This window comes from Paramisgurnus dabryanus, chromosome 14, assembly GCF_030506205.2.
Source record: "Paramisgurnus dabryanus chromosome 14, PD_genome_1.1, whole genome shotgun sequence".
NCBI classification, from domain to species: Eukaryota; Metazoa; Chordata; class Actinopteri; order Cypriniformes; family Cobitidae; genus Paramisgurnus; species Paramisgurnus dabryanus.
This window is the reverse complement of record NC_133350.1, coordinates 38,456,453-38,467,653: the sequence shown is the minus strand read 5'-3', so window position 1 is coordinate 38,467,653 and position 11,201 is coordinate 38,456,453. Positions and strand designations below refer to the sequence as shown.

At 49.7% G+C, this 11,201-nt stretch overlaps 1 long non-coding RNA gene across 1 annotated transcript; it reads right to left on the bottom strand.

Annotated features, from left to right (window-relative positions):
• Positions 1-441: 441 nt before the first annotated feature.
• Positions 442-1,913, bottom strand: LOC135765080 (uncharacterized). Its single transcript, XR_010540431.2, has 3 exons — positions 1,387-1,913; positions 792-855; positions 442-637 (listed from the first exon to the last, which is right to left on the bottom strand). It is a non-coding gene; the product is annotated as an uncharacterized lncRNA (long non-coding RNA).
• Positions 1,914-11,201: the final 9,288 nt, after the last annotated feature.

The following is an 11,201-nucleotide window of genomic DNA, read 5'->3' as shown; positions in this document are numbered from 1 at the left end:
GGGGACCTTTCGAACGAGCCAACACGCATCTCTCTAACCCTAAGCCCGGGCGAGATACGGCGTACCACCGCCTGACTTTTAAACGCCCGTAGCTCCGGTGCACTAAGTCCCAGGACTTCGCCCTTTGGGTCGGTTGCTCCACCGGAGGGGACCTTTCCAACGAGCCAACCCGCGTCTCTCTAACCCCAAGCCCGGCCGAGATACGGCGGTCCCTCCGCGGATTTTCCCACGGCCGCAGCTCGGGCGCCTTTGATCGGATCGACTCGCCCTTTGGGTCGGTTGCTCCACTGGAGGGGACCTTTCCAACGAGCCAACCCGCTTCTCTCTAACCCTAAGCCCGGCCGAGATACGGCGTACCACCGCCTGACCTTTAAACAACCGTAACTCGCAGGGGCGTAGCAAGCTTTTTAAAAGTGTGGGGGATGGATATATATCATTTTAAATTTGATATAAACACACCAGAAACAGGCGTATGTGCACCTGGGATGGAATTAAGCACCACCCATGACACAAACACACGCTCTCTTCCTTCATAGACCTCTTTCACAAACTGTAACATTCATTTTTCATTGCACACCTGTGAAACTTTATGTGTCTCTCTCTCTCTTTAAACTGATGCCTCCAGCAACCTCATCTCCTAAACAAGGTGATAAAGGAATAAGGCTGTGGTACTAGCAAACCTTATTGAAACTTGAAAAGTAATATATTAAATTAATGCCAAAATATATAATGGTAATAGGCTACTGTTTAATGTCAACATTTATCAATGTCCAGCTTTCAACTTCACTTACAGGATTTCTCTTGAAAAAGGTGTCAATCTTCTCCTGCCTCTTTCTTTTCTGTATCTTATTGATACTGCGTGACAAAAAGATAATGGTAAGCTCGATAGTGACATGGGTCTGACAGGACTGTTACTGCTAAATTTTGCTACTTGTGCCCTGAAAAGCTTTTTCTCTGGTGGTCTAAATGATGTAACAATTTACCGTTTTTACATTTAAATAATATAGGCTACACTTTTCTTTCATTGTTTGCATAAGTTACCTGTTGAAGAACTATGTCATCATTTCTCATTTTTTTCTCCTCAACAAGTACAATCATACACAACAGGTAGTATTAACAAAGTATTCAGCTAATCAACAAACAATGCTCAAAATATCAAATCGATTGCAATTTGTCCCTCATCCTCGTCAATTCCCTGCCTTCTTCATCACAGGTTATACATTGCATGCCACATTGTCTACATGACCGAATTTAGCCAGCTGCTGAACAATAATCCAATTAGCATTAGTCCCAAGCACATATCAAGCTTATTCAAAAACCTCAAAAGCATAGAGTTGATTAAAGTGTTTAATAAAGTTTTTTAAACACTCATTCAAAGTAGCCTACCTGAAAAAGGGAGATGTAAATAAACATAAGTTCCCGCCTCCTCAGCGCGAGCTGACCGATCAATCTAACCCACCAAGAGAGGCGGGACTTAAGGCAGAACAGCCAATCATCAGCCGGTAACACTCAAAGCCGGCGTCATGTTTGAGAGGGGAGGGGGAGAGGAAGCAGCGCAGCGCAGCAGACAGAGAGCGGCCAGAGAAACGGAGGAGCGACTTAATAAGGCGTTCTTGAAAAACTGCATAAAAAGTGTGGGTGTTGAACCCTCTCACCGGGAAAAGTGTGGGTGTTAAAACACCCACATCCCCCACGGGTGCGACGCCCCTGGTAACTCGGGCGCCTTTGCTCGGATAAACTCGTCCCTCGGGTCGGTTGCTCTACCGGAGCGGCCCTTTCCAACGAGCCAACCCGCTTCTCTATAACCCCAAGCCCGGGCGATATACGGCGTACCACCGCCTGGCCTTTAAACGCCGTAGCTCCGGCGCACTAAGTCCCAGGACTTCGCCCTTTGGGTCGGATGCTCCACCGGAGGGTTCCTTTCCAACGAGCCAACCCGCATCTCTCTAACCCCAAGCCCGGTCGAGATACGGCGGTCCCTCCGCGGATTTTCCCACGGCCGCAGCTCGGGCGCCTTTGCTCGGATCGACTCGCCCTTTGTGTCGATTCCTCCACTGGAGGGGACCTTTCCAACGAGCCAAACCGCTTCTCTCTAACCCTAAGCCCGGGCGAGATACGGCGTACTACTGCCTGACCTTTAAATGCCCGTAACTCGGGCGCCTTTGCTCGGATGAACTCGTCCCTCGGGTCGGTTGCTCTACCGGAGCGGCCCTTTCCAACGAGCCAACCCGCTTCTCTCTAACCCTAAGCCCGGCCGAGATACGATGTACCACCGCCTGACCTTTAAACAGCCGTAACTCAGGGGCCTTTGCTCGGATGAACTCGTCCCTCTGGTCGGTTGCTCTACCGGAGCGGCCCTTTCCAACGAGCCAACCCGCTTCTCTCTAACCCTAAGGCCGGCCGAGATACGGGGTACCACCGCCTGACTTTTAAACGGCCGTAGCTCCGGCGCACTAAGTCCCAGGACTTCGCCCGTCGGGTCGGTTGCTCTACCCGAGGGGAGCTTTCCAACGAGCCAACCCGCATCTCTCTAACCCTAAGCCCGGCCGAGATACGGAGTACCACTCATTGATATTCCCACGGCCGTAGCCCCGGAGCCCTTCGCAGCAGCCCTTCGGGACACCCACCCTCGGACGCCCCGCGGAGGGACCTTTCCAACGAGCCAACCCGCGCCTCTCTAACCCTTTCCCCGGCCGAGATACGGAGTACCACCCCTTGATATTCCCACGGCCGTAGCTCCGGAGCCCTTCGCCGCAGCCCTTCGGGACACCCACCCTCGGACGCCCCGCGGAGGGACCTTTCCAACGAGCCAACCCGCGCCACTCTAACCCTTTCCCCGGCCGAGATACGACCCCGAGGACGGTGGCCCCTCTACCCGACCACAGTGCACCCGAGGCCGGCCTCGGACCCCCGAGGACGGTGGCCCCTCTACCCGCCCACAGTGCACCTGAGGCCGGCCTCGGAACCCGCCACGGACACCCTGGAGCCCGTACCCGGCGCACCGTTCGGTCCCGGGCACCCACTCTTAAGCACTCCCCCCCGGCCTAAGCCCCATACTCCCGGCCCCTCTGGAGAACCAAACCGTTGGTCAACCCGAAACGATCTCCAACCATTGGTCAACCCGAAAGTACTTCCAGCAGTTGGTCAACCCGAAAGTTTCTCCAGCCGTTGGTCAACCCCATCGACTTAGGTTCTGGAGCGTTCACTTCTCCAGCCGTTGGTCAACCCCATCGACTTAGGTTCTGGAGCGGCAATAAATACGTAAGATAGCATTTAAAAACGTTTAAAAATAGATGCATTTGTTTAAAGCAAAGCATTTATTTACTTACCAGACTACAGTTGGGTTCATGTGAAACTGCAAAACACAAGCTTTACAATGATGTATCACACAATCTGATTGGAATTTGTTTTGATTAAAAATTAAGAAATTTGTACATGCAACTTTACCATTGTGATTCACAGGCCTTGTGGCCTAAAACAGGCTCAACTGTAACTCTTCTCCTTCCTGTTAGGAACAACACACAGTAAAGTCACTCATATGTCTGTAAAGTACACATAGACACCTTTAATTTGATATAAAACAAAAGACAATAGCTTCAGATTTGACTGATATACAAAGATATTTGTACATGCAGTTTACCAAATGATTTACAGGCCTTTTGCAATGACCTCAACAAGGCCGATTTGACCCCTGTTCCCTCGAGCTGTGAGTAACATACAACAATGAGCTTGGGTTCATGTGAAACTGCAAAACACAAGCTTTACAATGATGTATCACACAATCTGATTGGACTTTGTTTTGATTAAAAATTAAGAAATTTGTACATGCAACTTTACCATTGTGATTCACAGGCCTTGAGGCCTAAAACAGGCTCAACTGTAACTCTTCTCCTTCCTGTTAGGAAAAACACACAGTAAAGTCACTCATATGTCTGTAAAGTACACATAGACACCTTTAATTTGATATAAAACAAAAGACAATAGCTTCAGATTTGACTGATATACAAAGATATTTGTACAAGCAGTTTACCAAATGATTTACAGGCCTTTTGCAATGACCTCAACAAGGCCGATTTGACCCCTGTTCCCTCGAGCTGTGAGTAACATACAACAATGAGCTTGGGTTCATGTGAAACTGCAAAACACAAGCTTTACAATGATGTATCACACAATCTGATTGGACTTTGTTTTGATTAAAAATTAAGAAATTTGTACATGCAACTTTACCATTGTGATTCACAGGCCTTGTGGCCTAAAACAGGCTCAACTGTAACTCTTCTCCTTCCTGTTAGGCACAACACACAGTAAAGTCACTCATATGTCTGTAAACTACACATACACACCTTTAATTTGATATAAAAAACAAAAGACAATAGCTTCAGATTTGACTGATATACAAAGATATTTGTACATGCAGTTTACCAAATGATTTACAGGCCTTTTGCAATGACCTCAACAAGGCTGATTTGACCCCTGTTCCCTCGAGCTGTGAGTAACATACAACAATGAGCTTGGGTTCATGTGAAACTGCAAAATACAAGCTTTACAATGATGTATCACACAATCTGATTGGACTTTGTTTTGATTAAAAATTAAGAAATTTGTACATGCAACTTTACCATTGTGATTCACAGGCCTTGTGGCCTAAAACAGGCTCAACTGTAACTCTTCTCCTTCCTGTTAGGAACAACACACAGTAAAGTCACTCATATGTCTGTAAAGTACACATAGACACCTTTAATTTGATATAAAACAAAAGACAATAGCTTCAGATTTGACTGATATACAAAGATATTTGTACATGCAGTTTACCAAATGATTTACAGGCCTTTTGCAATGACCTCAACAAGGCCGATTTGACCCCTGTTCCCTTGAGCTGTGAGTAACATACAACAATGAGCTTGGGTTCATGTGAAACTGCAAAACACAAGCTTTACAATGATGTATCACACAATCTGATTGGACTTTGTTTTGATTAAAAATTAAGAAATTTGTACATGAAACTTTACCATTGTGATTCACAGGCCTTGTGGCCTAAAACAGGCTCAACTGTAACTCTTCTCCTTCCTGTTAGGAACAACACACAGTAAAGTCACTCATATGTCTGTAAAGTACACATAGACACCTTTAATTTGATATAAAACAAAAGACATTAGCTTCAGATTTGACTGATATACACAGATTTTTGTACAGGCAATTTACCAAATAATTTACTGGCCTTTTGCACTGACCTCAACAAGGCCGATTTGACCCCTGTTCCCTCGAGCTGTGAGTAACATACAACAATGAGCTTGGGTTCATGTGAAACTGCAAAACACAAGCTTTACAATGATGTATCACACAATCTGATTGGACTTTGTTTTGATTAAAAATTAAGAAATTTGTACATGCAACTTTACCATTGTGATTCACAGGCCTTGTGGCCTAAAACAGGCTCAACTGTAACTCTTCTCCTTCCTGTTAGGAACAACACACAGTAAAGTCACTCATATGTCTGTAAAGTACACATAGACACTTTTAATTTGATATAAATCAAAAGACAATAGCTTCAGATTTGACTGATATACACAGATTTTTGTACAGGCAATTTACCAAATAATTTACTGGCCTTTTGCAATGACCTCAACAAGGCCGATTTGACCCCTGTTCCCTCGAGCTGTGAGTAACATACAACAATGAGCTTGGGTTCATGTGAAACTGCAAAACACAAGCATTACAATGATGTATCACACAATCTGATTGGACTTTGTTTTGATTAAAAATTAAGAAATTTGTACATGAAACTTTACCATTGTGATTCACAGGCCTTGTGGTCTAAAACAGGATCAACTGTAACTCTTCTCCTTCCTGTTAGGAACAACACACAGTAAAGTCACTCATATGTCTGTAAAGTACACATACACATCTTTAATTTGATATAAAACAAAAGACAATAGCTTCAGATTTGACTGATATACACAGATTTTTGTACAGGCAATTTACCAAATAATTTACTGGCCTTTTGCATTGACCTCAACAAGGCTGATTTGACCCCTGTTCCCTCGAGCTGTGAGTAACATACAACAATGAGCTTGGGTTCATGTGAAACTGCAAAACACAAGCTTTACAATGATGTATCACACAATCTGATTGGACTTAGTTTTGATTAAAAATTAAGAAATTTGTACATGAAACTTTACCATTGTGATTCACAGGCCTTGTGGCCTAAAACAGGCTCAACTGTAACTCTTCTCCTTCCTGTTAGGCACAACACACAGTAAAGTCACTCATATGTCTGTAAACTACACATACACACCTTTAATTTAATATGAAAAACAAAAGACAATAGCTTCAGATTTGACTGATATAAAAAGATATTTGTACATGCAGTTTACCAAATGATTTACAGGCCTTTTGCAATGACCTCAACAAGGCTGATTTGACCCCTGATCCCTCGAGCTGTGAGTAACATACAACAATGAGCTTGGGTTCATGTAAAACTGCAAAACACAAGCATTACAATGATGTATCACACAATCTGATTGGACTTTGTTTTGATTAAAAATTAAGAAATTTGTACATGAAACTTTACCATTGTGATTCACAGGCCTTGTGGTCTAAAACAGGATCAACTGTAACTCCTCTCCTTCCTGTTAGGAACAGCACACAGTAAAGTCACTCATATGTCTGTAAAGTACACATACACACCTTTAATTTGATATAAAACAAAAGACAATAGCTTCAGATTTGACTGATATACACAGATTTTTGTACAGGCAATTTACCAAATAATTTACTGGCCTTTTGCACTGACCTCAACAAGGCCGATTTGACCCCTGTTCCCTCCAGCTGTGAATAACATACAACAATGAGCTTGGGTTCATGTGAAACTGCAAAACACATGCTTTACAATGATGTATCACACAATCTGATTGGACTTTGTTTTGATTAAAAATTAAGAAATTTGTACATGCAACTTTACCATTGTGATTCACAGGCCTTGTGGCCTAAAACAGGCTCAACTGTAACTCTTCTCCTTCCTGTTAGGAACAACACACAGTAAAGTCACTCATATGTCTGTAAAGTACACATACACATCTTTAATTTGATATAAAAAACAAAAGACAATAGCTTCAGATTTGACTGATATACACAGATATTTGTACATGCAGTTTACCAAATAATTTACTGGCCTTTTGCACTGACCTCAACAAGGCTGATTTGACCCCTGTTCCCTTGTGCTGTGAGTAACATACAACAATGAGCTTGGGTTCATGTGAAACTGCAAAACACAAGCTTTACAATGATGTATCACACAATCTGATTGGACTTTGTTTTGATTAAAAATTAAGAAATTTGTACATGCAACTTTACCATTGTGATTCACAGGCCTTGTGGCCTAAAACAGGCTCAACTGTAACTCTTCTCCTTCCTGTTAGGAACAACACACAGTAAAGTCACTCATATGTCTGTAAAGTACACATATACACCTTTAATTTGATATAAAACAAAAGACAATAGCTTCAGATTTGACTGATATACACAGATTTTTGTACAGGCAATTTGCCCCTGTCGGGCCCACCTCGGAGGCCTCCCATCGGGCAGGGGAGGCGGGGTCGGGGACCCTGGAGGTGCCGGACCTCCAGGGGGACGGAGGCCGACTCCTAGGCCGGGGAGGGTGAGCCTTGCCGGGCTAGGCTCGCGCGGTTTCAAAGGCCTGGTTCGAGAGGACCCCTTCCCCTATATACCCGATGGCACCTGTTCACACTACTGTCCCTTCTGAGAGGGGACCCCGACCGGTCCGCGGCCGGGACGGCGCACCTCGGTCGGCCTCGGCGAGTGGGTCGGGGTGCCTGGAGGTGCGCGAGTGGGCATCGTGGAAGTGCGCGAGCCACCCGACCGGGGTCTACGATCCCCCGTTTCCGAGATATCGGCCAATGAACTGCCGGGCGCCGTATCTCGGCCGGGGAAGGAGCTTTCCGACGAGACCGGCCGCGGGTCCGTGCGACCCCGGGGGCCCGAGATACTTCCGGTCGAAAATTCGAATTTCGTTACCGCGCTGCTCCGGCGCCCCGGGTCCGGGGCCTTCGCCCTTCGGGTGGGTGGCTCCGCCGCGGGGGGCCTTTCGAACGAGCCCACCCGCGCGTCGCTAGCCCTTTCCGGGGCCGAGATACGGCCGCCCCCCGCGGTATTTTCCCACGGCCGTTTCTCGGGCGCCTCGGGTCCGGGGCCTTCGCCCTTCGGGTCGGCGGCTCCGCCCGAAGGGCCCTTTCCGAGGAGCCCTCCCTCGAGTCTCTGGCCCTTTCCCGGGCCGAGATACGGCGGATCGTCTCGGAATTTTCGCTCGTCCGGAGCTCCTGCGCCACTAGCGTCCGCCTCGGAGGTCGCGCGGCCGGTCTCGTTCGAAAGGTCCGTCCCGGGGCTTTCCGACGAGCCCGGCCTCGAGTCCATGCGACCCCGCCCGCCGGAGATACGTCCGGTCGAAGCTTGCGGAAATTCCGACGGCCGTATCTCAGGCGCACCGTGTCCGGGGCCTTCGCCCTTGGGGTCGGTCGCTCTGCCGGAGGGGAGCTTTCGAACGAGCCTACCCGCGACCCTCTAGCCCTTTCCCCGGCCGAGATACGGCGGTCCCTCCCCGGATTTTCCCACGGCCGCAGCTCGGGCGCCTTTGCTCGGATCGACTCGCCCTTTGGGTCGGTTGCTCTACCCGCCGTAGCTCCGGCCCACCAAGTCCCAGGACTTCGCCTGTCGGGTCGGTTGCAACGAGCCTACCCGCATCTCTCTAACCCCAAGCCCGGCCGAGATACGGTGGTCCCTCCGCGGATTTTCCCACGGCCGCAGCTCGGGCGCCTTTGCTCGGATCGACTCGCCCTTTGGGTCGGTTGCTCCACTGGAGGGGAACTTTCCAACCAGCCAACCCGCTTCTCTCTAACCCTAAGCCCGGGCGAGATACGGCGTACCACCGCCTGACCTTTAAATGCCCGTAACTCGGGCGCCTTTGCTCGGATGAACTCGTCTCTCGGGTCGGTTGCTATACCGGAGCGGCCCTTTCCAACGAGCCAACCCGCTTCTCTCTAACCCTAAGCCTGGCCGAGATACGATGTACCACCGCCTGACATTTAAACGGCCGTAACTCAGGCGCCTTTGCTCGGATGAACTCGTCCCTCTGGTCGGTTGCTCTACCGGAGGGGCCCTTTCCAACGAGCCTACCCGCTTCTCTCTAACCCCAAGCCCGGGCGAGATACGGCGTACCACCGCCTGACCTTTAAACGCCCGTAACTCGGGCGCCTTTGCTCGGATCGACTCGCCCTTTGGGTCGGTTGCTCTACCCGCCGTAGCTCCGGCGCACTAAGTCCCAGGACTTCGCCCGTCGGGTCGGTTGCTCTACCCGAGGGGAGCTTTCCAACGAGCCAACCCGCATCTCTCTAACCCTAAGCCCGGCCGAGATACTGGGTACCACCGCCTGACTTTTAAACGGCCGTAACTCGGGCGCCTTTGCTCAGATGAATTCGTCCCTCGGGTCGGTTGCTCTACCGGAGCGGCCCTTTACAACGAGCCAACCCGCTTCTCTATAACCCTAAGCCCGGCCGAGATAAGGGGTACCACCGCCTGACCTTTAAACGGCCGTAGCTCCGGCGCACTAAGTCCCAGGACTTCGCCCGTCGGGTCGGTTGCTCTACCCGAGGGGAGCTTTCCAACGAGCCAACCAGCATCTCTCTAACCCTAAGCCCGGCCGAGATACGGGGTACCACCGCCTGACTTTTAAACGGCCGCAGCTCGGGCGCCTTTGCTCGGATCGACTCGTCCCTCGGGTCGGTTGCTCCACTGGAGGGGACCTTTCCAACGAGCCAACCCGCTTCTCTCTAACCCTAAGCCCGGGCGAGATACGGCGTACCATCGCCTGACCTTTAAACGCCCGTAACTCGGGCGCCTTTGCTCGGATGAACTCGTCTCTCGGGTCGTTTGCTCTACCGGAGCGGCCCTTTCCAATGAGCCAACCCGCTTCTCTCTAACCCTAAGCCCGGCCGAGATACGATGTACCACCGCCTGACCTTTAAACGGCCGTAACTCGGGCGCCTTTGCTCGGATGAACTCGTCCCTCTGGTCGGTTGCTCTACCGGAGCGGCCCTTTCCAACGAGCCAACCCGCTTCTCTCTAACCCTAAGCCCGGCTGAGATACGGGGTACCACCGCCTGACCTTTAAACGGCCGTAGCTCCGGCGCACTAAGTCCCAGGACTTCGCCCGTCGGGTCGATTGCTCTACCCGAGGGGAGCTTTTCAACGAGCCAACCCGCATCTCTCTAACCCTAAGCCCGGCCGAGATACGGCGTACCACCGCCTGACCTTTAAACGCCCGTAACTCGGGCGCCTTTGCTCGGATCGACTCGCCCTTTGGGTCGGTTGCTCTACCGGAGCGGCCCTATCCAACGAGCCAACACGCATCTCTCTAACCCTAAGCCCGGGCGAGATACGGCGTACCACCGCCTGACCTTTAAATGGCCGTAACTCGGGCGCCTTTGCTCGGATGAACTCGTCCCTCTGGTCGGTTGCTCTACCGCAGTGGCCCTTACCAACGAGCCAACCCGCTTCTCTCTAACCCTAAGCCCGGCCGAGATACGGGGTACCACCGCCTGACCTTTAAACGGCCGTAGCTCTGGCGCACTAAGTCCCAGGACTTCGCCCGTCGGGTCGGTTGCTCTACCCGAGGGGAGCTTTCCAACGAGCCAACCCGCATCTCTCTAACCCTAAGCCCGGCCGAGATACGGGGTACCACCGCCTGACTTTTAAACGGCCGTAACTCGGGCGCCTTTGCTCGGATGAACTCGTCCCTCGGGTCGGTTGCTCTACCGGAGCAGCCCTTTCCAACGAGCCTACCCGCATCTCTCTAACCCCAAGCCCGGCCGAGATACGGCGGTCCCTCCGCGGATTTTCCCACGGCCGCAGCTCGGGCGCCTTTGCTCGGATCGACTCGCCCTTTGGGTCGGTTGCTCCACGTAAGATAGCATTTAAAAACGTTTAAAAATCAAAAGTCACTCATATGTCTGTAAACTACACATACACACCTTTAATTTGATATAAAACAAAAGACAATAGCTTCAGATTTGACTGATATACACAGATTTTTGTACAGGCAATTTAACAAATAATTTACTGGCCTTTTGCAATGACCTCAACAAGGCCGATTTGACCCCTGTTATCTCGAGCTGTGAGTAACATACAAC